At 43.4% G+C, this 26,783-nt stretch overlaps 1 long non-coding RNA gene across 13 annotated transcripts in view; it reads left to right on the top strand.

Annotated features, from left to right (window-relative positions):
* LOC142477009 (uncharacterized) overlaps positions 1-26,772 on the top strand; it is a 47,508-nt gene extending 20,736 nt beyond the window's left edge. For 3 of the 13 annotated variants that reach the window (XR_012792129.1, XR_012792133.1, XR_012792122.1), the window contains 15 exons: positions 554-672; positions 1,691-1,791; positions 3,232-3,335; positions 4,571-4,681; positions 7,074-7,193; positions 8,214-8,309; positions 9,754-9,857; positions 13,619-13,735; positions 14,756-14,851; positions 16,296-16,399; positions 20,146-20,264; positions 21,283-21,383; positions 22,824-22,927; positions 24,163-24,273; positions 26,666-26,772. This is a non-coding gene — a long non-coding RNA (uncharacterized LOC142477009). Of the gene's footprint in view, positions 1-550; positions 673-1,690; positions 1,792-3,231; positions 3,336-4,570; positions 4,682-7,073; positions 7,194-8,213; positions 8,310-9,753; positions 9,858-11,106; positions 11,218-13,615; positions 13,736-14,755; positions 14,852-16,295; positions 16,400-17,627; positions 17,739-20,142; positions 20,265-21,282; positions 21,384-22,823; positions 22,928-24,162; positions 24,274-26,665 lie in introns of all 13 variants that reach the window. The other 10 variants (XR_012792125.1, XR_012792128.1, XR_012792124.1 and 7 more) reach the window with 9 other exon arrangements.
* The last annotated feature ends 11 nt before the right edge of the window (positions 26,773-26,783 follow it).

Below are 26,783 nucleotides of genomic sequence, written 5' to 3'. Positions count from 1 at the left end.
ACATGTCTTCGTCTTCTATTGATCTGTCTGTGGGTATACATCAGGGCTCTGTTCTGAGATCTCTCTTTCTCTCTACATACTATCATTTGGTGACCTCATCAACTCTTTGTGACAATCCTATAAATAACAAATACAAATATCAGGTCATGGGAATAAGTGATTTGGACATAAAAGTAACATTTCGGAAGTGTGGACAACTAATACATCTTGTAGATTGCCTTTACAGTGTGATGTCATTGATTCAGTAGATTGTGTGCAGACCAGGACTGCAGTACAGTGTCACTCACATGGATGACTTGCGTGGTAGAAGCTCAAGAACAAGGATGTCAAACTCCAGTCCTCGAGGGCAGCAAACAGGCCAGGTTTTCAGGATATCCCTACTGAAAACCTGGCCTGTTTGGGACCCTCGAGGACTGGAGTTTGACATGCATGCTCTAGAAGGAGCACCGCTGTGGGTGGGAGGTGGATTTGCTTTGCATCAAATGGTTTGGAGCAAGGTTTATTGTATGTATTATCATAATAACAATGCAATGCTTAACTTTTATTTCAGGAGGGATGACTGCAGAACAGAAGTGAATATTGAAGCCATGTGTTCCTTTTCTTGCAAAAGAGAAAATTTGAAGGACAGTTGAAGAGAAGGAAAATTACTACACCGAGACAGATAAGCAATGTGTATATTTCTCATTTACCATTTAGTATTTGTCGTTTTATTGACTCCACACAATCCGGCTGCTACGGGTTTCACATTGAATATTTTCATCTCTACTCTACCCCTTCCTGTGATCTGAACCATGCAAGTTTTCGTTGATTCAATACATCATGAGTAGAGGGTGGCTACAGTATGAAGTAAAGACCCAAGGACCACATCTACTACCATTCATAACAAGAACATGTGCAGTAGCGCACAGCTGCAGTTCTATGTGATTGTTATGAAAGGTTGAGGTGGTTCAATTCTATGAATCTGGAGTGGGATGGATCCTGTTTGCATCATATGGTTTCATCTAGGCCAGTAGATTATATAACTCTCAGTACAGGTTACACATGGCATCAGTATTAGTGATTTAAAGAGGAGGAAAGCTTCAATGTGGAGAACAAAGCCAAGTAATGTTGAAGTTACTCCTTTTACCATTTACTTGGTCAGTCTGTACTGTCTACTCTCCACACCGCTGCTAAGGATCTTCCATTTTAAATACTTTCACCTCCTATTCTGCACTGCTTTGCTGCCCATTATTCAGAGATGCGTTCCAGTCATGTTTAGCACTCTGAATCTCTCTGCAGTCATTGGTTCAGCACATCATGGGTAGAGCATGGCTACAGATACAGCAAGCTATTATTATTTTACCGGCTGATCACCCATAATATTGCATTAAAACATAGAATATCACTTAATTTCCAAAAGATTCAGTGATGCTGATAATGCAGAATCTCACAACATTTCCCATCATAATGCCATAATGCACAAGTGGGAGAAATAATCCTTGCTATATCTGTACATTGTGTGACGTATTACCTCAATGACCAATGAGAGCAAGTACATCTTCTGTATAGAGCGGCTGTGTTATGATGCAGTTATTGATCATCATTGACATAATCACAAGAATCTTATGCAAAGGGAAATTGTCCGCAGCGAAGTGAGATTTCAGCCCCCAAACGTCTGTAATATTAATGCAATGTCTTACTTTTGTTGCAGTGAACACTGAAGAGACGGATCTACTACAACACTGTACAGAATGAGCATACTGTACGCTACAAGCAGCAAAATGATCTTGCAGTTGACAGTATGTTGTTCTGGTAATGTGCACAATTATTATTTATGGGCTACACACCACAGTGCTGGACATATTCTGTTAACTTCAACTCTACTCCTAACATGGAGATGTCTTCCTGGTGTTACTGATTCAGTACATCATATGCACAGTGTGGTTATGATATGATGGATTGATTTAATGAACCCACCAACCAATGATGACATCTGCATCATCTTCTGTAAAGTGCAGCTACAGCATGATATTATCAGCATTTGGTGCGGTATAATCAGAGGTATCTATGTGCTTTTGTGCCTGTTTTAAGTCCTCCAGCTTAACGCCCCTACACCTCCCACTACACAGGCATACTTATGCATACACTGACATCTGGCATACCTACACACACCCCAGGGCCACTTCCTTCCCCTGATGTCAGGGAGAGGATGGGCATGCAGAGTGCAGTAAGTCTCCACGTTACTCTGGCCAACAGTCTTGGCCTACCTCCAGCATCTGTCACCCACAACATCTGTTCCCTCCTTGTAAAGTGCTGAACTATCTCACCTGGGTCAGTGCTATAGCTGATCACAGTGCCCGATCAGGATGTCACTGTGACAGGCAGCAGTGCAGATTGACCGGTCAATCAATGCAGTGCCGCAACATATGCACTAAATGAGATTTCCGTGCCCCCAGTCAGGTTACTCCCTGGGCAGTGACCCTGCTCACACCCTCCCCTAGTTCCACCTCTGATCACAATTATCTCTCTTGGAGAGTGTAGCAAATTGGAGTTGGGGGAATCTCACCTCTGCCATGCATGGTCACAATCTGGGCACAGGACCCAAATAGTGGGCAATGTGGCACTTCTTACAGTAGAGAATAAGTAACTTTATTCTTTACTTGTGTATTAAGGACCTTATTTGCATTAAATTCAGTCCACATGGGACCAAGACTTTCTGGCTTACTGAACAAAGTGGAATTGTTTCGTAGAGGGTGGAGAATTGTATTTTATCTGAAATTACCCCCTCTGCACAAAATACAAACAATTATACCCATACAAGTACCTTGTGGAAGTTGTTGCCCTCTATCTTCCTGTGGTCTCTCCCTGTTTCTCACCGTGCCTCCTCCCATTTCCTTGCACCTCTGCGTCTCCGCATATATCCCTATACTCAGAGCCGGCTCCGGTCAGTGACATGGGATGCCCAAATATGAGCATACCCATATATGGGCATCCATGCCACTGACCGGAGCCCGCTCTGTTGCGGATATGGAGAGAGACTGGGAGATTTACATCCCCTTATAATTCATATGGTGCATAGTACCGGCACGTATTGTTTTACCGGTACTGTGTACCTTCCTACTTTCACACTGGTACAGTATATGCTGCAGTGGGACTGAGAGGGATATATTGGTAACACATAGTCATTGTTGGGGGAATTCAATCCATTTTGAAAATAGTAATGAAATGTTTTTTACTTTTCTTTTTTTTCAGTAATGAAGAATGAAACATTTCTGTTAAAATTGAATTGGAGGTGAACTGGATTCATCATCAACTCTGCACCAGTGTGAATTGATGTTCTTTAATGTTCTGATAAGGTACATGCAACATCTCTTCCTCAACCCCTGCACCACTCTCTGCCTCTTGCCTCTCTCTCTCCACCTCCCTGCTAAGCGTATTAACCCATCTAATGTAATCCACATTCCATGTCTCACTTTACTCTTCACTTCTCACGTGCCCTCTGGAATGACTGCTCTCTGACTAACAAGGTCTATTTGTACATGACCTCTTCTGCTCTCATCATCCACCACCTCTCATTCCCCTCACCCCTTTCCTACTCGATACCTCAGCTTAATTGAACTCTCTCCTCTGACATCTACCCTTATCTCTAACCTCTCCTCACTTTCTGCTTAAACTAACTATCTTGTTAACTTTTACAATGCTATCATCTCCTCCTCCTCCCTCCTCCTCCTCCCTCCTCCATCATATATATGCCCCTTCTAGGCTCTGACACACTCATCCCTCTAAGGCCATGATTATCATGGGCACATGCTTGGTCATCCACAGTGTGTGCGAGCGATGCAGAGCCGCCTCGGACCTCAGTGCAGGGATTGCTGCATACCCCCAGCATCTGTCACCCACAAACAATACACACACTAATACTCCCCACAATACACACTATAATACCTCCTCAATACTAATCTCCCCAATAATATTATAGCTCCAAACACAATATACACAACACCCTTACACAAGATACACAATCTAGTACTCTCCTCTGCACCTCTACACACAATATAATACTCCCACACACACAATATACACACTACCCTCCTACCCCCATAAAATACAACCAATAATACACACACACTTTGTGGATGTTGGGACCAGCTCCCGGCATGCACCAGTGAAAGAGAGAGGCCCGCAGAAGCTCGGAAGAACTCCCTCCATCCGTGCCTTCCTCCGTTTCACATCTTCTCCCTGTCTCTCTCTCTCCCTCCCTTTCCTTGCATCTCCCTGTGTCTTTACGTATACCCAGTCAGTGACGGCTCTGGTCACGTGATGCCTTAATATGGGCTTATCCATATATGTTCATCCACGTCACTAATGTGATGCCCGCACTGTTGCGGAGCTGGTACTTACGACGGGCACTTATTGTTTTATCTGTACTGCGTACCTGACTCTACCGGCCTACTTTCAACACTAGTACAATATGTGCTTCACTACGAGTGAGTGGGGAATATTGGCATCACACAGTCACTGTTGAATATGCCATTCAATCCATTTTGAAAATAGTAATGCAATGTGGTTTTGTTTTGTTTGCTTTTTGCAGTAATGAAGAATGGAAAAGTTATATTAAAATTAAATTGGAGGGGGACTAGATTCAGCATTTCATCATGAACTCTGCACTTGTGAGAATTTAACTTCTTGAATACCCTGACAGGTACACGCAACATTAAGACTATAATCTGCTGTGCAAGCTTTCGTGCTATACCTCCCCCTCAGGTTTTGATTTATACATTTGCTCCCTCAATTCATGTCCTCTAATATTTGAAAGCTCTCTCCTAGCATTTTCTCTTTACCACAGAACGTCATCCCAATGTAACCTCTCTCTTGTTCTTTCTGCTTGCTGTTTCCTCACTCCTCTGTTAAACTTTTCTAATTTCTCTAACTTCCACACTCCTGCTTTTATCCACATGTTCTCCTCTTTCCTTCCCCTACCTTTGCATGTGTCTACACACTGCACCATTTGTACAGACCTCTATTGCAGCTATTTCTGCACTGCTCAATGAAAAGCACTCTTTAATATCCTATTCTCTGTGCCCCCTCTCTCTGCGCCCCCTCTTTTGGCGCCTCCTCTCTCTGCGCCCCCTCTCTCTGCGCCTATCTGTCTCATTCTCTCTACGTCCCTCTCTCTCTACATAGAGCTATCTCTGTCTCTCTCTACACCTATCTCTGTGTCTCCTTCTATGTTTGCTGATGTGTGGGATATCTCTTATAATCTTGAACCTGCTCATATACACATCGGGCCTCCCTGCCTCTGCCTCCCTGCTAAGAGTGTTAACCTATCTAATGTAACCACATTCCTTTCCTTACTTTTCTCTTCCCTTCTCCTATGCCATCTGGAATGCCCGTTCTCTGACTAACAAGGCTCTAGTTGTACATGACCTCTTCTGCTCTCATCATTCACAATCAGTCATTCCCCTCACCCCATCTTACCTGTCCCACTGATTTTCCTCTGCTTAATTAAACTCTCCTCTGACATCTACTCTAACCTCTCTCTCTCTCTTTCCGCTTAAACTAACAATCTTATTAACTCTTACAATGCTATCCTCCTATCTATATGCCCCCTCTAGGCTCTGACACACTTGTCCCTCTAGCCCACACCCTTGGCTAAATTCCCAAACATGTTCATCACACTTCCACTCGCTGTTCTTAATGCCTATGAAGGAAATCACACAATTGATATTTGATTTTTCTACAGTAAAAATGTCTCCAGTCCTGTATAAAGCTGCTCTCTGGGGCCAAACCACACTACTTTTTTTTCACATTCATCAACACTCAAATTTAATTTACGCTGTCTTTTTTTCCCTGTATTTGACTCCCTCCACTAACCTTCTCCTCACACTTGCCATCCTTCCTTCACTTCTCCTCAAGCATTTGACTACTTCAGAGGCAAGGTGGATGCCACCCACAAGGAGATTCCTTCTGTCCCTTCCCCCTTCTCTCCTTCTACCTAATTCTCCTTCTGCATTTGACTCCTTTTCTTCTCTTACAGAGCTGGAAGCTAATCATCTTCTCTTCTCCCTCTACCACATGCCCTCTAGATCGTATCCCCTCACACCTTACTGCATCTCTTAGTCCCCACTCTCACCCACATCTTCAATTCCTCCCTATTCTCTGGCTCTTTACCCTCTTACTTTAAGCCTGTAGTGGTCACCCTTTTCTCAGAAACAACCTACACCCTATGTGCCTTACTAACTACCGCCCTGTATCCCTCCTGCTGTTTGTCTCCTAATTGCTAGAATGTCAACATTCTTAAATCACATTCCCTCCTGGATCCTTTACAACCTGCCTTTCGTACAGCTCGTTCTACAGACTGTGCTTAAAGCAAATTCCCAAGGTCACTTTTCCCTACTAATCCTACTTGATCTATCTGCTGCGTTTGATGCTCTCAATCACTCTCCTCCTTCATATTCTAAACTCTCTCTTGGTATCCGTAACACAGTTCTATCCTGGTTTTCATCATAACTTTCCTGTCACACATTCTCCATCTCTGTTGCTAACATGTCTTCGTCTTCTATTGATCTGTCTGTGGGTATACATCAGGGCTCTGTTCTGAGATCTCTCTTTCTCTCTACATACTATCATTTGGTGACCTCATCAACTCTTTGTGACAATCCTATAAATAACAAATACAAATATCAGGTCATGGGAATAAGTGATTTGGACATAAAAGTAACATTTCGGAAGTGTGGACAACTAATACATCTTGTAGATTGCCTTTACAGTGTGATGTCATTGATTCAGTAGATTGTGTGCAGACCAGGACTGCAGTACAGTGTCACTCACATGGATGACTTGCGTGGTAGAAGCTCAAGAACAAGGATGTCAAACTCCAGTCCTCGAGGGCCGCAAACAGGCCAGGTTTTCAGGATATCCCTACTGAAAACCTGGCCTGTTTGGGACCCTCGAGGACTGGAGTTTGACATGCATGCTCTAGAAGGAGCACCGCTGTGGGTGGGAGGTGGATTTGCTTTGCATCAAATGGTTTGGAGCAAGGTTTATTGTATGTATTATCATAATAACAATGCAATGCTTAACTTTTATTTCAGGAGGGATGACTGCAGAACAGAAGTGAATATTGAAGCCATGTGTTCCTTTTCTTGCAAAAGAGAAAATTTGAAGGACAGTTGAAGAGAAGGAAAATTATTACACAGAGACAGATAAGCAATGTGTATATTTCTCATTTACCATTTAGTATTTGTCGTTTTATTGACTCCACACAATCCGGCTGCTACGGGTTTCACATTGAATATTTTCATCTCTACTCTACCCCTTCCTGTGATCTGAACCATGCAAGTTTTCGTTGATTCAATACATCATGAGTAGAGGGTGGCTACAGTATGAAGTAAAGACCCAAGGACCACATCTACTACCATTCATAACAAGAACATGTGCAGTAGCGCACAGCTGCAGTTCTATGTGATTGTTATGAAAGGTTGAGGTGGTTCAATTCTATGAATCTGGAGTGGGATGGATCCTGTTTGCATCATATGGTTTCATCTAGGCCAGTAGATTATATAACTCTCAGTACAGGTTACACATGGCATCAGTATTAGTGATTTAAAGAGGAGGAAAGCTTCAATGTGGAGAACAAAGCCAAGTAATGTTGAAGTTACTCCTTTTACCATTTACTTGGTCAGTCTGTACTGTCTACTCCCCACACAGCTGCTAAGGATCTTCCATTTTAAATACTTTCACCTCCTATTCTGCACTGCTTTGCTGCCCATTATTCAGAGATGCGTTCCAGTCATGTTTACCACTCTGAATCTCTCTGCAGTCATTGGTTCAGCACATCATGGGTAGAGCATGGCTACAGATACAGCAAGCTATTATTATTTTACCGGCTGATCATCCATAATATTGCATTAAAACATAGAATATCACTTAATTTCCAAAAGATTCAGTGATGCTGATAATGCAGAATCTCACAACATTTCCCATCATAATGCCATAATGCACCAGTGGGAGAAATAATCCTTGCTATATCTGTACATTGTGTGACGTATTACCTCCATGACCATTGAGAGCAAGTACATCTTCTGTATAGAGCGGCTGTGTTATGATGCAGTTATTGATCATCATTGACATAATCACAAGAATCTTATGCAAAGGGAAATTGTCCGCAGCGAAGTGAGATTTCAGCCCCCAAACGTCTGTAATATTAATGCAATGTCTTACTTTTGTTGCAGTGAACACTGAAGAGACGGATCTACTACAACACTGTACAGGATGAGCATACGCTACAAGCAGCAAAATGATCTTCCAGTTGACAGTATGTTGTTCTGGTAATGTGCACAATTATTATTTATGGGCTACACACCACAGTGCTGGACATATTCTGTTAACTTCAACTCTACTCCTAACATGGAGATGTCTTCCTGGTGTTACTGATTCAGTACATCATATGCACAGTGTGGTTATGATATGATGGATTGATTTAATGAACCCACCAACCAATGATGACATCTGCATCATCTTCTGTAAAGTGCAGCTACAGCATGATATTATCAGCATTTGGTGCGGTATAATCAGAGGTATCTATGTGCTTTTGTGCCTGTTTTAAGTCCTCCAGCCTAACGCCCCTACACCTCCCACTACACAGGCATACTTACTTATGCATACACTGACATCTGGCATACCTACACACACCCCAGGGCCACTTCCTTCCCCTGATGTCAGGGAGAGGATGGGCATGCAGAGTGCAGTAAGTCTCCACGTTACTCTGGCCAACAGTCTTGGCCTACCTCCAGCATCTGTCACCCACAACATCTGTTCCCTCCTTGTAAAGTGCTGAACTATCTCACCTGGGTCAGTGCTATAGCTGATCACAGTGCCCGATCAGGATGTCACTGTGACAGGCAGCAGTGCAGATTGACCGGTCAATCAATGCAGTGCCGCAACATATGCACTAAATGAGATTTCCGTGCCCCCAGTCAGGTTACTCCCTGGGCAGTGACCCTGCTCACACCCTCCCCTAGTTCCACCTCTGATCACAATTATCTCTCTTGGAGAGTGTAGCAAATTGGAGTTGGGGGAATCTCACCTCTGCCATGCATGGTCACAATCTGGGCACAGGACCCAAATAGTGGGCAATGTGGCACTTCTTACAGTAGAGAATAAGTAACTTTATTCTTTACTTGTGTATTAAGGACCTTATTTGCATTAAATTCAGTCCACATGGGACCAAGACTTTCTGGCTTACTGAACAAAGTGGAATTGTTTCGTAGAGGGTGGAGAATTGTATTTTATCTGAAATTACCCCCTCTGCACAAAATACAAACAATTATACCCATACAAGTACCTTGTGGAAGTTGTTGCCCTCTATCTTCCTGTGGTCTCTCCCTGTTTCTCACCGTGCCTCCTCCCATTTCCTTGCACCTCTGCGTCTCCGCATATATCCCTATACTCAGAGCCGGCTCCGGTCAGTGACATGGGATGCCCAAATATGAGCATACCCATATATGGGCATCCATGCCACTGACCGGAGCCCGCTCTGTTGCGGATATGGAGAGAGACTGGGAGATTTACATCCCCTTATAATTCATATGGTGCATAGTACCGGCACGTATTGTTTTACCGGTACTGTGTACCTTCCTACTTTCACACTGGTACAGTATATGCTGCAGTGGGACTGAGAGGGATATATTGGTAACACATAGTCATTGTTGGGGGAATTCAATCCATTTTGAAAATAGTAATGAAATGTTTTTTACTTTTCTTTTTTTTCAGTAATGAAGAATGAAACATTTCTGTTAAAATTGAATTGGAGGTGAACTGGATTCATCATCAACTCTGCACCAGTGTGAATTGATGTTCTTTAATGTTCTGATAAGGTACATGCAACATCTCTTCCTCAACCCCTGCACCACTCTCTGCCTCTTGCCTCTCTCTCTCCACCTCCCTGCTAAGCGTATTAACCCATCTAATGTAATCCACATTCCATGTCTCACTTTACTCTTCACTTCTCACGTGCCCTCTGGAATGACTGCTCTCTGACTAACAAGGTCTATTTGTACATGACCTCTTCTGCTCTCATCCACCACCTCACATTCCCCTCACCCCTGTCCTACTCGATACCTCAGCTTAATTGAACTCTCTCCTCTGACATCTACCCTTATCTCTAACCTCTCCTCACTTTCTGCTTAAACTAACTATCTTGTTAACTTTTACAATGCTATCATCTCCTCCTCCCTCCTCCTCCCTCCTCCTCCCTCCTCCTCCTTCCTCCTCCATTATATATATACCCCTTCTAGGCTCTGACACACTCATCCCTCTAAGGCCATGATTATCATGGGCACATGCTTGGTCGTCCACAGTGCGTGCGAGCGATGCAGAGCCGCCTCGGACCTCAGTGCAGGGATTGCTGCATACCCCCAGCATCTGTCACCCACAAACAATACACACACTAATACTCCCCACAATACACACTATAATACCTCCTCAATACTAATCTCCCCAATAATATTATAGCTCCAAACACAATATACACAACACCCTTACACAAGATACACAATCTAGTACTCTCCTCTGCACCTCTACACACAATATAATACTCCCACACACACAATATACACACTACCCTCCTACCCCCATAAAATACAACCAATAATACACACACACTTTGTGGATGTTGGGACCAGCTCACGGCATGCACCAGTGAAAGAGAGAGGCCCGCAGAAGCTCGGAAGAACTCCCTCTCTCCATCCGTGCCTCCCTCCGTTTCCCATCTTCTCCCTGTCTCTCTCCCTCCCTTTCCTTGCATCTCCCTGCGTCTTTACGTATACCCAGTCAGTGACGGCTCTGGTCACGTGATGCCTTAATATGGGCTTATCCATATATGTTCATCCACGTCACTAATGTGATGCCCGCACTGTTGCGGAGCTGGTACTTACGACGGGCACTTATTGTTTTATCAGTACTGCGTACCTGACTCTACCGGCCTACTTTCAACACTAGTACAATATGTGCTTCACTACGAGTGAGTGGGGAATATTGGCATCACACAGTCACTGTTGAATATGCCATTCAATCCATTTTGAAAATAGTAATGCAATGTGGTTTTGTTTTGTTTGCTTTTTGCAGTAATGAAGAATGGAAAAGTTATATTAAAATTAAATTGGAGGGGGACTAGATTCAGCATTTCATCATGAACTCTGCACTTGTGAGAATTTAACTTCTTGAATACCCTGACAGGTACACGCAACATTAAGACTATAATCTGCTGTGCAAGCTTTCGTGCTATACCTCCCCCTCAGGTTTTGATTTATACATTTGCTCCCTCAATTCATGTCCTCTAATATTTGAAAGCTCTCTCCTAGCATTTTCTCTTTACCACAGAACGTCATCCCAATGTAACCTCTCTCTTGTTCTTTCTGCTGGCTGTTTCCTCACTCCTCTGTTAAACTTTTCTAATTTCTCTAACTTCCACACTCCTGCTTTTATCCACATGTTCTCCTCTTTCCTTCCCCTACCTTTGCATGTGTCTACACACTGCACCATTTGTACAGACCTCTATTGCAGCTATTTCTGCACTGCTCAATGAAAAGCACTCTTTAATATCCTATTCTCTGTGCCCCCTCTCTCTGCGCCCCCTCTTTTGGCGCCTCCTCTCTCTGCGCCCCCTCTCTCTGCGCCTATCTGTCTCATTCTCTCTACGTCCCTCTCTCTCTACATAGAGCTATCTCTGTCTCTCTCTACACCTATCTCTGTGTCTCCTTCTATGTTTGCTGATGTGTGGGATATCTCTTATAATCTTGAACCTGCTCATATACACATCGGGCCTCCCTGCCTCTGCCTCCCTGCTAAGAGTGTTAACCTATCTAATGTAATCCACATTCCTTTCCTTACTTTTCTCTTCCCTTCTCCTATGCCATCTGGAATGTCCGTTCTCTGACTAACAAGGCTCTAGTTGTACATGACCTCTTCTGCTCTCATCATTCACAATCAGTCATTCCCCTCACCCCATCTTACCTGTCCCACTGATTTGCCTCTGCTTAATTAAACTCTCCTCTGACATCTACTCTAACCTCTCTGCTCTCTCTCTCTTTCCGCTTAAACTAACAATCTTATTAACTCTTACAATGCTATCCTCCTATCTATATGCCCCCTCTAGGCTCTGACACACTTGTCCCTCTAGCCCACACCCTTGGCTAAATTCCCAAACATGTTCATCACACTTCCACTCGCTGTTCTTAATGCCTATGAAGGAAATCACACAATTGATATTTGATTTTTCTACAGTAAAAATGTCTCCAGTCCTGTATAAAGCTGCTCTCTGGGGCCAAACCACACTACTTTTTTTTCACATTCATCAACACTCAAATTTAATTTACGCTGTCTTTTTTTCCCTGTATTTGACTCCCTCCACTAACCTTCTCCTCACACTTGCCATCCTTCCTTCACTTCTCCTCAAGCATTTGACTACTTCAGAGGCAAGGTGGATGCCACCCACAAGGAGATTCCTTCTGTCCCTTCCCCCTTCTCTCCTTCTACCTAATTCTCCTTCTGCATTTGACTCTTTTTCTTCTCTTACAGAGCTGGAAGCAAATCATCTTCTCTTCTCCCTCTACCACATGCCCTCTAGATCGTATCCCCTCACACCTTACTGCATCTCTTAGTCCCCACTCTCACCCACATCTTCAATTCCTCCCTATTCTCTGGCTCTTTACCCTCTTACTTTAAGCCTGTAGTGGTCACCCTTTTCTCAGAAACAACCTACACCCTATGTGCCTTACTAACTACCGCCCTGTATCCCTCCTGCTGTTTGTCTCCTAATTGCTAGAATGTCAACATTCTTAAATCACATTCCCTCCTGGATCCTTTACAACCTGCCTTTCGTACAGCTCGTTCTACAGACTGTGCTTAAAGCAAATTCCCAAGGTCACTTTTCCCTACTAATCCTACTTGATCTATCTGCTGCGTTTGATGCTCTCAATCACTCTCCTCCTTCATATTCTAAACTCTCTCTTGGTATCCGTAACACAGTTCTATCCTGGTTTTCATCATAACTTTCCTGTCACACATTCTCCATCTCTGTTGCTAACATGTCTTCGTCTTCTATTGATCTGTCTGTGGGTATACATCAGGGCTCTGTTCTGAGATCTCTCTTTCTCTCTACATACTATCATTTGGTGACCTCATCAACTCTTTGTGACAATCCTATAAATAACAAATACAAATATCAGGTCATGGGAATAAGTGATTTGGACATAAAAGTAACATTTCGGAAGTGTGGACAACTAATACATCTTGTAGATTGCCTTTACAGTGTGATGTCATTGATTCAGTAGATTGTGTGCAGACCAGGACTGCAGTACAGTGTCACTCACATGGATGACTTGCGTGGTAGAAGCTCAAGAACAAGGATGTCAAACTCCAGTCCTCGAGGGCCGCAAACAGGCCAGGTTTTCAGGATATCCCTACTGAAAACCTGGCCTGTTTGGGACCCTCGAGGACTGGAGTTTGACATGCATGCTCTAGAAGGAGCACAGCTGTGGGTGGGAGGTGGATTTGCTTTGCATCAAATGGTTTGGAGCAAGGTTTATTGTATGTATTATCATAATAACAATGCAATGCTTAACTTTTATTTCAGGAGGGATGACTGCAGAACAGAAGTGAATATTGAAGCCATGTGTTCCTTTTCTTGCAAAAGAGAAAATTTGAAGGACAGTTGAAGAGAAGGAAAATTACTACACAGAGACAGATAAGCAATGTGTATATTTCTCATTTACCATTTAGTATTTGTCGTTTTATTGACTCCACACAATCCGGCTGCTACGGGTTTCACATTGAATATTTTCATCTCTACTCTACCCCTTCCTGTGATCTGAACCATGCAAGTTTTCGTTGATTCAATACATCATGAGTAGAGTGTGGCTACAGTATGAAGTAAAGACCCAAGGACCACATCTACTACCATTCATAACAAGAACATGTGCAGTAGCGCACAGCTGCAGTTCTATGTGATTGTTATGAAAGGTTGAGGTGGTTCAATTCTATGAATCTGGAGTGGGATGGATCCTGTTTGCATCATATGGTTTCATCTAGGCCAGTAGATTATATAACTCTCAGTACAGGTTACACATGGCATCAGTATTAGTGATTTAAAGAGGAGGAAAGCTTCAATGTGGAGAACAAAGCCAAGTAATGTTGAAGTTACTCCTTTTACCATTTACTTGGTCAGTCTGTACTGTCTACTCCCCACACAGCTGCTAAGGATCTTCCATTTTAAATACTTTCACCTCCTATTCTGCACTGCTTTGCTGCCCATTATTCAGAGATGCGTTCCAGTCATGTTTAGCACTCTGAATCTCTCTGCAGTCATTGGTTCAGCACATCATGGGTAGAGCATGGCTACAGATACAGCAAGCTATTATTATTTTACCGGCTGATCACCCATAATATTGCATTAAAACATAGAATATCACTTAATTTCCAAAAGATTCAGTGATGCTGATAATGCAGAATCTCACAACATTTCCCATCATAATGCCATAATGCACAAGTGGGAGAAATAATCCTTGCTATATCTGTACATTGTGTGACGTATTACCTCAATGACCATTGAGAGCAAGTACATCTTCTGTATAGAGCGGCTGTGTTATGATGCAGTTATTGATCATCATTGACATAATCACAAGAATCTTATGCAAAGGGAAATTGTCCGCAGCGAAGTGAGATTTCAGCCCCCAAACGTCTGTAATATTAATGCAATGTCTTACTTTTGTTGCAGTGAACACTGAAGAGACGGATCTACTACAACACTGTACAGGATGAGCATACGCTACAAGCAGCAAAATGATCTTGCAGTTGACAGTATGTTGTTCTGGTAATGTGCACAATTATTATTTATGGGCTACACACCACAGTGCTGGACATATTCTGTTAACTTCAACTCTACTCCTAACATGGAGATGTCTTCCTGGTGTTACTGATTCAGTACATCATATGCACAGTGTGGTTATGATATGATGGATTGATTTAATGAACCCACCAACCAATGATGACATCTGCATCATCTTCTGTAAAGTGCAGCTACAGCATGATATTATCAGCATTTGGTGCGGTATAATCAGAGGTATCTATGTGCTTTTGTGCCTGTTTTAAGTCCTCCAGCTTAACGCCCCTACACCTCCCACTACACAGGCATACTTACTTATGCATACACTGACATCTGGCATACCTACACACACCCCAGGGCCACTTCCTTCCCCTGATGTCAGGGAGAGGATGGGCATGCAGAGTGCAGTAAGTCTCCACGTTACTCTGGCCAACAGTCTTGGCCTACCTCCAGCATCTGTCACCCACAACATCTGTTCCCTCCTTGTAAAGTGCTGAACTATCTCACCTGGGTCAGTGCTATAGCTGATCACAGTGCCCGATCAGGATGTCACTGTGACAGGCAGCAGTGCAGATTGACCGGTCAATCAATGCAGTGCCGCAACATATGCACTAAATGAGATTTCCGTGCCCCCAGTCAGGTTACTCCCTGGGCAGTGACCCTGCTCACACCCTCCCCTAGTTCCACCTCTGATCACAATTATCTCTCTTGGAGAGTGTAGCAAATTGGAGTTGGGGGAATCTCACCTCTGCCATGCATGGTCACAATCTGGGCACAGGACCCAAATAGTGGGCAATGTGGCACTTCTTACAGTAGAGAATAAGTAACTTTATTCTTTACTTGTGTATTAAGGACCTTATTTGCATTAAATTCAGTCCACATGGGACCAAGACTTTCTGGCTTACTGAACAAAGTGGAATTGTTTCATAGAGGGTGGAGAATTGTATTTTATCTGAAATTACCCCCTCTGCACAAAATACAAACAATTATACCCATACAAGTACCTTGTGGAAGTTGTTGCCCTCTATCTTCCTGTGGTCTCTCCCTGTTTCTCACCGTGCCTCCTCCCATTTCCTTGCACCTCTGCGTCTCCGCATATATCCCTATACTCAGAGCCGGCTCCGGTCAGTGACATGGGATGCCCAAATATGAGCATACCCATATATGGGCATCCATGCCACTGACCGGAGCCCGCTCTGTTGCGGATATGGAGAGAGACTGGGAGATTTACATCCCCTTATAATTCATATGGTGCATAGTACCGGCACGTATTGTTTTACCGGTACTGTGTACCTTCCTACTTTCACACTGGTACAGTATATGCTGCAGTGGGACTGAGAGGGATATATTGGTAACACATAGTCATTGTTGGGGGAATTCAATCCATTTTGAAAATAGTAATGAAATGTTTTTTACTTTTCTTTTTTTTCAGTAATGAAGAATGAAACATTTCTGTTAAAATTGAATTGGAGGTGAACTGGATTCATCATCAACTCTGCACCAGTGTGAATTGATGTTCTTTAATGTTCTGATAAGGTACATGCAACATCTCTTCCTCAACCCCTGCACCACTCTCTGCCTCTTGCCTCTCTCTCTCCACCTCCCTGCTAAGCGTATTAACCCATCTAATGTAATCCACATTCCATGTCTCACTTTACTCTTCACTTCTCACGTGCCCTCTGGAATGACTGCTCTCTGACTAACAAGGTCTATTTGTACATGACCTCTTCTGCTCTCATCCACCACCTCTCATTCCCCTCACCCCTTTCCTACTCGATACCTCAGCTTAATTGAACTCTCTCCTCTGACATCTACCCTTATCTCTAACCTCTCCTCACTTTCTGCTTAAACTAACTATCTTGTTAACTTTTACAATGCTATCATCTCCTCCTCCTCCCTCCTCCTCCTCCCTCCTCCATCATATATATGCCCCTTCTAGGCTCTGACACACTCATCCCTCTAAGGCCATGATTATCATGGGCACATGCTTGGTCATCCACAGTGTGTGCGAGCGATGCAGAGCCGCCTCGGACCTCAGTGCAGGGATTGCTGCATACCCCCAGCATCTGTCACCCACAAACAATACACACACTAATACTCCCCACAATACACACTATAATACCTCCTCAATACTAATCTCCCCAATAATATTATAGCTCCAAACACAATATACACAACACCCTTACACAAGATACACAATCTAGTACTCTCCTCTGCACCTCTACACACAATATAATACTCCCACACACACAATATACACACTACCCTCCTACCCCCATAAAATACAACCAATAATACACACACACTTTGTGGATGTTGGGACCAGCTCCCGGCATGCACCAGTGAAAGAGAGAGGCCCGCAGAAGCTCGGAAGAACTCCCTCCATCCGTGCCTTCCTCCGTTTCACATCTTCTCCCTGTCTCTCTCCCTCCCTTTCCTTGCATCTCCCTGCGTCTTTACGTATACCCAGTCAGTGACGGCTCTGGTCACGTGATGCCTTAATATGGGCTTATCCATATATGTTCATCCACGTCACTAATGTGATGCCCGCACTGTTGCGGAGCTGGTACTTACGACGGGCACTTATTGTTTTATCAGTACTGCGTACCTGACTCTACCGGCCTACTTTCAACACTAGTACAATATGTGCTTCACTACGAGTGAGTGGGGAATATTGGCATCACACAGTCACTGTTGAATATGCCATTCAATCCATTTTGAAAATAGTAATGCAATGTGGTTTTGTTTTGTTTGCTTTTTGCAGTAATGAAGAATGGAAAAGTTATATTAAAATTAAATTGGAGGGGGACTAGATTCAGCATTTCATCATGAACTCTGCACTTGTGAGAATTTAACTTCTTGAATACCCTGACAGGTACACGCAACATTAAGACTATAATCTGCTGTGCAAGCTTTCGTGCTATACCTCCCCCTCAGGTTTTGATTTATTTCCCTCCCTCATACATTTGCTCCCTCAATTCATGTCCTCTAATATTTGAAAGCTCTCTCCTAGCATTTTCTCTTTACCACAGAACGTCATCCCAATGTAACCTCTCTCTTGTTCTTTTTGCTTGCTGTTTCCTCACTCCTCTGTTAAACTTTTCTAATTTCTCTAACTTCCACACTCCTGCTTTTATCCACATGTTCTCCTCTTTCCTTCCCCTACCTTTGCATGTGTCTCCACACTGCACCATTTGTACAGACCTCTATTGCAGCTATTTCTGCACTGCTCAATGAAAAGCACTCTTTAATATCCTATTCTCTGTGCCCCCTCTCTCTGCGCCCCCTCTTTTGGCGCCTCCTCTCTCTGCGCCCCCTCTCTCTGCGCCTATCTGTCTCATTCTCTCTACGTCCCTCTCTCTCTACATAGAGCTATCTCTGTCTCTCTCTACACCTATCTCTGTGTCTCCTTCTATGTTTGCTGATGTGTGGGATATCTCTTATAATCTTGAACCTGCTCATATACACATCGGGCCTCCCTGCCTCTGCCTCCCTGCTAAGAGTGTTAACCTATCTAATGTAATCCACATTCCTTTCCTTACTTTTCTCTTCCCTTCTCCTATGCCATCTGGAATGCCCGTTCTCTGACTAACAAGGCTCTAGTTGTACATGACCTCTTCTGCTCTCATCATTCACAATCAGTCATTCCCCTCACCCCATCTTACCCGTCCCACTGATTTGCCTCTGCTTAATTAAACTCTCCTCTGACATCTACTCTAACCTCTCTCTCTCTTTCCGCTTAAACTAACAATCTTATTAACTCTTACAATGCTATCCTCCTATCTATATGCCCCCTCTAGGCTCTGACACACTTGTCCCTCTAGCCCACACCCTTGGCTAAATTCCCAAACATGTTCATCACACTTCCACTCGCTGTTCTTAATGCCTATGAAGGAAATCACACAATTGATATTTGATTTTTCTACAGTAAAAATGTCTCCAGTCCTGTATAAAGCTGCTCTCTGGGGCCAAACCACACTACTTTTTTTTCACATTCATCAACACTCAAATTTAATTTACGCTGTCTTTTTTTCCCTGTATTTGACTCCCTCCACTAACCTTCTCCTCACACTTGCCATCCTTCCTTCACTTCTCCTCAAGCATTTGACTACTTCAGAGGCAAGGTGGATGCCACCCACAAGGAGATTCCTTCTGTCCCTTCCCCCTTCTCTCCTTCTACCTAATTCTCCTTCTGCATTTGACTCCTTTTCTTCTCTTACAGAGCTGGAAGCTAATCATCTTCTCTTCTCCCTCTACCACATGCCCTCTAGATCGTATCCCCTCACACCTTACTGCATCTCTTAGTCCCCACTCTCACCCACATCTTCAATTCCTCCCTATTCTCTGGCTCTTTACCCTCTTACTTTAAGCCTGTAGTGGTCACCCTTTTCTCAGAAACAACCTACACCCTATGTGCCTTACTAACTACCGCCCTGTATCCCTCCTGCTGTTTGTCTCCTAATTGCTAGAATGTCAACATTCTTAAATCACATTCCCTCCTGGATCCTTTACAACCTGCCTTTCGTACAGCTCGTTCTACAGACTGTGCTTAAAGCAAATTCCCAAGGTCACTTTTCCCTACTAATCCTACTTGATCTATCTGCTGCGTTTGATGCTCTCAATCACTCTCCTCCTTCATATTCTAAACTCTCTCTTGGTATCCGTAACACAGTTCTATCCTGGTTTTCATCATAACTTTCCTGTCACACATTCTCCATCTCTGTTGCTAACATGTCTTCGTCTTCTATTGATCTGTCTGTGGGTATACATCAGGGCTCTGTTCTGAGATCTCTCTTTCTCTCTACATACTATCATTTGGTGACCTCATCAACTCTTTGTGACAATCCTATAAATAACAAATACAAATATCAGGTCATGGGAATAAGTGATTTGGACATAAAAGTAACATTTCGGAAGTGTGGACAACTAATACATCTTGTAGATTGCCTTTACAGTGTGATGTCATTGATTCAGTAGATTGTGTGCAGACCAGGACTGCAGTACAGTGTCACTCACATGGATGACTTGCGTGGTAGAAGCTCAAGAACAAGGATGTCAAACTCCAGTCCTCGAGGGCAGCAAACAGGCCAGGTTTTCAGGATATCCCTACTGAAAACCTGGCCTGTTTGGGACCCTCGAGGACTGGAGTTTGACATGCATGCTCTAGAAGGAGCACCGCTGTGGGTGGGAGGTGGATTTGCTTTGCATCAAATGGTTTGGAGCAAGGTTTATTGTATGTATTATCATAATAACAATGCAATGCTTAACTTTTATTTCAGGAGGGATGACTGCAGAACAGAAGTGAATATTGAAGCCATGTGTTCCTTTTCTTGCAAAAGAGAAAATTTGAAGGACAGTTGAAGAGAAGGAAAATTACTACACCGAGACAGATAAGCAATGTGTATATTTCTCATTTACCATTTAGTATTTGTCGTTTTATTGACTCCACACAATCCGGCTGCTACGGGTTTCACATTGAATATTTTCATCTCTACTCTACCCCTTCCTGTGATCTGAACCATGCAAGTTTTCGTTGATTCAATACATCATGAGTAGAGGGTGGCTACAGTATGAAGTAAAGACCCAAGGACCACATCTACTACCATTCATAACAAGAACATGTGCAGTAGCGCACAGCTGCAGTTCTATGTGATTGTTATGAAAGGTTGAGGTGGTTCAATTCTATGAATCTGGAGTGGGATGGATCCTGTTTGCATCATATGGTTTCATCTAGGCCAGTAGATTATATAACTCTCAGTACAGGTTACACATGGCATCAGTATTAGTGATTTAAAGAGGAGGAAAGCTTCAATGTGGAGAACAAAGCCAAGTAATGTTGAAGTTACTCCTTTTACCATTTACTTGGTCAGTCTGTACTGTCTACTCTCCACACCGCTGCTAAGGATCTTCCATTTTAAATACTTTCACCTCCTATTCTGCACTGCTTTGCTGCCCATTATTCAGAGATGCGTTCCAGTCATGTTTAGCACTCTGAATCTCTCTGCAGTCATTGGTTCAGCACATCATGGGTAGAGCATGGCTACAGATACAGCAAGCTATTATTATTTTACCGGCTGATCACCCATAATATTGCATTAAAACATAGAATATCACTTAATTTCCAAAAGATTCAGTGATGCTGATAATGCAGAATCTCACAACATTTCCCATCATAATGCCATAATGCACAAGTGGGAGAAATAATCCTTGCTATATCTGTACATTGTGTGACGTATTACCTCAATGACCAATGAGAGCAAGTACATCTTCTGTATAGAGCGGCTGTGTTATGATGCAGTTATTGATCATCATTGACATAATCACAAGAATCTTATGCAAAGGGAAATTGTCCGCAGCGAAGTGAGATTTCAGCCCCCAAACGTCTGTAATATTAATGCAATGTCTTACTTTTGTTGCAGTGAACACTGAAGAGACGGATCTACTACAACACTGTACAGAATGAGCATACTGTACGCTACAAGCAGCAAAATGATCTTGCAGTTGACAGTATGTTGTTCTGGTAATGTGCACAATTATTATTTATGGGCTACACACCACAGTGCTGGACATATTCTGTTAACTTCAACTCTACTCCTAACATGGAGATGTCTTCCTGGTGTTACTGATTCAGTACATCATATGCACAGTGTGGTTATGATATGATGGATTGATTTAATGAACCCACCAACCAATGATGACATCTGCATCATCTTCTGTAAAGTGCAGCTACAGCATGATATTATCAGCATTTGGTGCGGTATAATCAGAGGTATCTATGTGCTTTTGTGCCTGTTTTAAGTCCTCCAGCTTAACGCCCCTACACCTCCCACTACACAGGCATACTTATGCATACACTGACATCTGGCATACCTACACACACCCCAGGGCCACTTCCTTCCCCTGATGTCAGGGAGAGGATGGGCATGCAGAGTGCAGTAAGTCTCCACGTTACTCTGGCCAACAGTCTTGGCCTACCTCCAGCATCTGTCACCCACAACATCTGTTCCCTCCTTGTAAAGTGCTGAACTATCTCACCTGGGTCAGTGCTATAGCTGATCACAGTGCCCGATCAGGATGTCACTGTGACAGGCAGCAGTGCAGATTGACCGGTCAATCAATGCAGTGCCGCAACATATGCACTAAATGAGATTTCCGTGCCCCCAGTCAGGTTACTCCCTGGGCAGTGACCCTGCTCACACCCTCCCCTAGTTCCACCTCTGATCACAATTATCTCTCTTGGAGAGTGTAGCAAATTGGAGTTGGGGGAATCTCACCTCTGCCATGCATGGTCACAATCTGGGCACAGGACCCAAATAGTGGGCAATGTGGCACTTCTTACAGTAGAGAATAAGTAACTTTATTCTTTACTTGTGTATTAAGGACCTTATTTGCATTAAATTCAGTCCACATGGGACCAAGACTTTCTGGCTTACTGAACAAAGTGGAATTGTTTCGTAGAGGGTGGAGAATTGTATTTTATCTGAAATTACCCCCTCTGCACAAAATACAAACAATTATACCCATACAAGTACCTTGTGGAAGTTGTTGCCCTCTATCTTCCTGTGGTCTCTCCCTGTTTCTCACCGTGCCTCCTCCCATTTCCTTGCACCTCTGCGTCTCCGCATATATCCCTATACTCAGAGCCGGCTCCGGTCAGTGACATGGGATGCCCAAATATGAGCATACCCATATATGGGCATCCATGCCACTGACCGGAGCCCGCTCTGTTGCGGATATGGAGAGAGACTGGGAGATTTACATCCCCTTATAATTCATATGGTGCATAGTACCGGCACGTATTGTTTTACCGGTACTGTGTACCTTCCTACTTTCACACTGGTACAGTATATGCTGCAGTGGGACTGAGAGGGATATATTGGTAACACATAGTCATTGTTGGGGGAATTCAATCCATTTTGAAAATAGTAATGAAATGTTTTTTACTTTTCTTTTTTTTCAGTAATGAAGAATGAAACATTTCTGTTAAAATTGAATTGGAGGTGAACTGGATTCATCATCAACTCTGCACCAGTGTGAATTGATGTTCTTTAATGTTCTGATAAGGTACATGCAACATCTCTTCCTCAACCCCTGCACCACTCTCTGCCTCTTGCCTCTCTCTCTCCACCTCCCTGCTAAGCGTATTAACCCATCTAATGTAATCCACATTCCATGTCTCACTTTACTCTTCACTTCTCACGTGCCCTCTGGAATGACTGCTCTCTGACTAACAAGGTCTATTTGTACATGACCTCTTCTGCTCTCATCATCCACCACCTCTCATTCCCCTCACCCCTTTCCTACTCGATACCTCAGCTTAATTGAACTCTCTCCTCTGACATCTACCCTTATCTCTAACCTCTCCTCACTTTCTGCTTAAACTAACTATCTTGTTAACTTTTACAATGCTATCATCTCCTCCTCCTCCCTCCTCCTCCTCCCTCCTCCATCATATATATGCCCCTTCTAGGCTCTGACACACTCATCCCTCTAAGGCCATGATTATCATGGGCACATGCTTGGTCATCCACAGTGTGTGCGAGCGATGCAGAGCCGCCTCGGACCTCAGTGCAGGGATTGCTGCATACCCCCAGCATCTGTCACCCACAAACAATACACACACTAATACTCCCCACAATACACACTATAATACCTCCTCAATACTAATCTCCCCAATAATATTATAGCTCCAAACACAATATACACAACACCCTTACACAAGATACACAATCTAGTACTCTCCTCTGCACCTCTACACACAATATAATACTCCCACACACACAATATACACACTACCCTCCTACCCCCATAAAATACAACCAATAATACACACACACTTTGTGGATGTTGAGACCAGCTCCCGGCATGCACCAGTGAAAGAGAGAGGCCCGCAGAAGCTCGGAAGAACTCCCTCCATCCGTGCCTTCCTCCGTTTCACATCTTCTCCCTGTCTCTCTCTCTCCCTCCCTTTCCTTGCATCTCCCTGTGTCTTTACGTATACCCAGTCAGTGACGGCTCTGGTCACGTGATGCCTTAATATGGGCTTATCCATATATGTTCATCCACGTCACTAATGTGATGCCCGCACTGTTGCGGAGCTGGTACTTACGACGGGCACTTATTGTTTTATCTGTACTGCGTACCTGACTCTACCGGCCTACTTTCAACACTAGTACAATATGTGCTTCACTACGAGTGAGTGGGGAATATTGGCATCACACAGTCACTGTTGAATATGCCATTCAATCCATTTTGAAAATAGTAATGCAATGTGGTTTTGTTTTGTTTGCTTTTTGCAGTAATGAAGAATGGAAAAGTTATATTAAAATTAAATTGGAGGGGGACTAGATTCAGCATTTCATCATGAACTCTGCACTTGTGAGAATTTAACTTCTTGAATACCCTGACAGGTACACGCAACATTAAGACTATAATCTGCTGTGCAAGCTTTCGTGCTATACCTCCCCCTCAGGTTTTGATTTATACATTTGCTCCCTCAATTCATGTCCTCTAATATTTGAAAGCTCTCTCCTAGCATTTTCTCTTTACCACAGAACGTCATCCCAATGTAACCTCTCTCTTGTTCTTTCTGCTTGCTGTTTCCTCACTCCTCTGTTAAACTTTTCTAATTTCTCTAACTTCCACACTCCTGCTTTTATCCACATGTTCTCCTCTTTCCTTCCCCTACCTTTGCATGTGTCTACACACTGCACCATTTGTACAGACCTCTATTGCAGCTATTTCTGCACTGCTCAATGAAAAGCACTCTTTAATATCCTATTCTCTGTGCCCCCTCTCTCTGCGCCCCCTCTTTTGGCGCCTCCTCTCTCTGCGCCCCCTCTCTCTGCGCCTATCTGTCTCATTCTCTCTACGTCCCTCTCTCTCTACATAGAGCTATCTCTGTCTCTCTCTACACCTATCTCTGTGTCTCCTTCTATGTTTGCTGATGTGTGGGATATCTCTTATAATCTTGAACCTGCTCATATACACATCGGGCCTCCCTGCCTCTGCCTCCCTGCTAAGAGTGTTAACCTATCTAATGTAACCACATTCCTTTCCTTACTTTTCTCTTCCCTTCTCCTATGCCATCTGGAATGCCCGTTCTCTGACTAACAAGGCTCTAGTTGTACATGACCTCTTCTGCTCTCATCATTCACAATCAGTCATTCCCCTCACCCCATCTTACCTGTCCCACTGATTTTCCTCTGCTTAATTAAACTCTCCTCTGACATCTACTCTAACCTCTCTCTCTCTCTTTCCGCTTAAACTAACAATCTTATTAACTCTTACAATGCTATCCTCCTATCTATATGCCCCCTCTAGGCTCTGACACACTTGTCCCTCTAGCCCACACCCTTGGCTAAATTCCCAAACATGTTCATCACACTTCCACTCGCTGTTCTTAATGCCTATGAAGGAAATCACACAATTGATATTTGATTTTTCTACAGTAAAAATGTCTCCAGTCCTGTATAAAGCTGCTCTCTGGGGCCAAACCACACTACTTTTTTTTCACATTCATCAACACTCAAATTTAATTTACGCTGTCTTTTTTTCCCTGTATTTGACTCCCTCCACTAACCTTCTCCTCACACTTGCCATCCTTCCTTCACTTCTCCTCAAGCATTTGACTACTTCAGAGGCAAGGTGGATGCCACCCACAAGGAGATTCCTTCTGTCCCTTCCCCCTTCTCTCCTTCTACCTAATTCTCCTTCTGCATTTGACTCCTTTTCTTCTCTTACAGAGCTGGAAGCTAATCATCTTCTCTTCTCCCTCTACCACATGCCCTCTAGATCGTATCCCCTCACACCTTACTGCATCTCTTAGTCCCCACTCTCACCCACATCTTCAATTCCTCCCTATTCTCTGGCTCTTTACCCTCTTACTTTAAGCCTGTAGTGGTCACCCTTTTCTCAGAAACAACCTACACCCTATGTGCCTTACTAACTACCGCCCTGTATCCCTCCTGCTGTTTGTCTCCTAATTGCTAGAATGTCAACATTCTTAAATCACATTCCCTCCTGGATCCTTTACAACCTGCCTTTCGTACAGCTCGTTCTACAGACTGTGCTTAAAGCAAATTCCCAAGGTCACTTTTCCCTACTAATCCTACTTGATCTATCTGCTGCGTTTGATGCTCTCAATCACTCTCCTCCTTCATATTCTAAACTCTCTCTTGGTATCCGTAACACAGTTCTATCCTGGTTTTCATCATAACTTTCCTGTCACACATTCTCCATCTCTGTTGCTAACATGTCTTCGTCTTCTATTGATCTGTCTGTGGGTATACATCAGGGCTCTGTTCTGAGATCTCTCTTTCTCTCTACATACTATCATTTGGTGACCTCATCAACTCTTTGTGACAATCCTATAAATAACAAATACAAATATCAGGTCATGGGAATAAGTGATTTGGACATAAAAGTAACATTTCGGAAGTGTGGACAACTAATACATCTTGTAGATTGCCTTTACAGTGTGATGTCATTGATTCAGTAGATTGTGTGCAGACCAGGACTGCAGTACAGTGTCACTCACATGGATGACTTGCGTGGTAGAAGCTCAAGAACAAGGATGTCAAACTCCAGTCCTCGAGGGCAGCAAACAGGCCAGGTTTTCAGGATATCCCTACTGAAAACCTGGCCTGTTTGGGACCCTCGAGGACTGGAGTTTGACATGCATGCTCTAGAAGGAGCACCGCTGTGGGTGGGAGGTGGATTTGCTTTGCATCAAATGGTTTGGAGCAAGGTTTATTGTATGTATTATCATAATAACAATGCAATGCTTAACTTTTATTTCAGGAGGGATGACTGCAGAACAGAAGTGAATATTGAAGCCATGTGTTCCTTTTCTTGCAAAAGAGAAAATTTGAAGGACAGTTGAAGAGAAGGAAAATTATTACACAGAGACAGATAAGCA

The sequence above is a fragment of the Ascaphus truei genome, unplaced genomic scaffold (genome assembly GCF_040206685.1).
Source record: "Ascaphus truei isolate aAscTru1 unplaced genomic scaffold, aAscTru1.hap1 HAP1_SCAFFOLD_1859, whole genome shotgun sequence".
NCBI lineage: Eukaryota > Metazoa > Chordata > Amphibia > Anura > Ascaphidae > Ascaphus > Ascaphus truei.
Note: the sequence above shows the minus strand (reverse complement) of the source record. Positions and strands in the feature narration are given on the sequence as shown.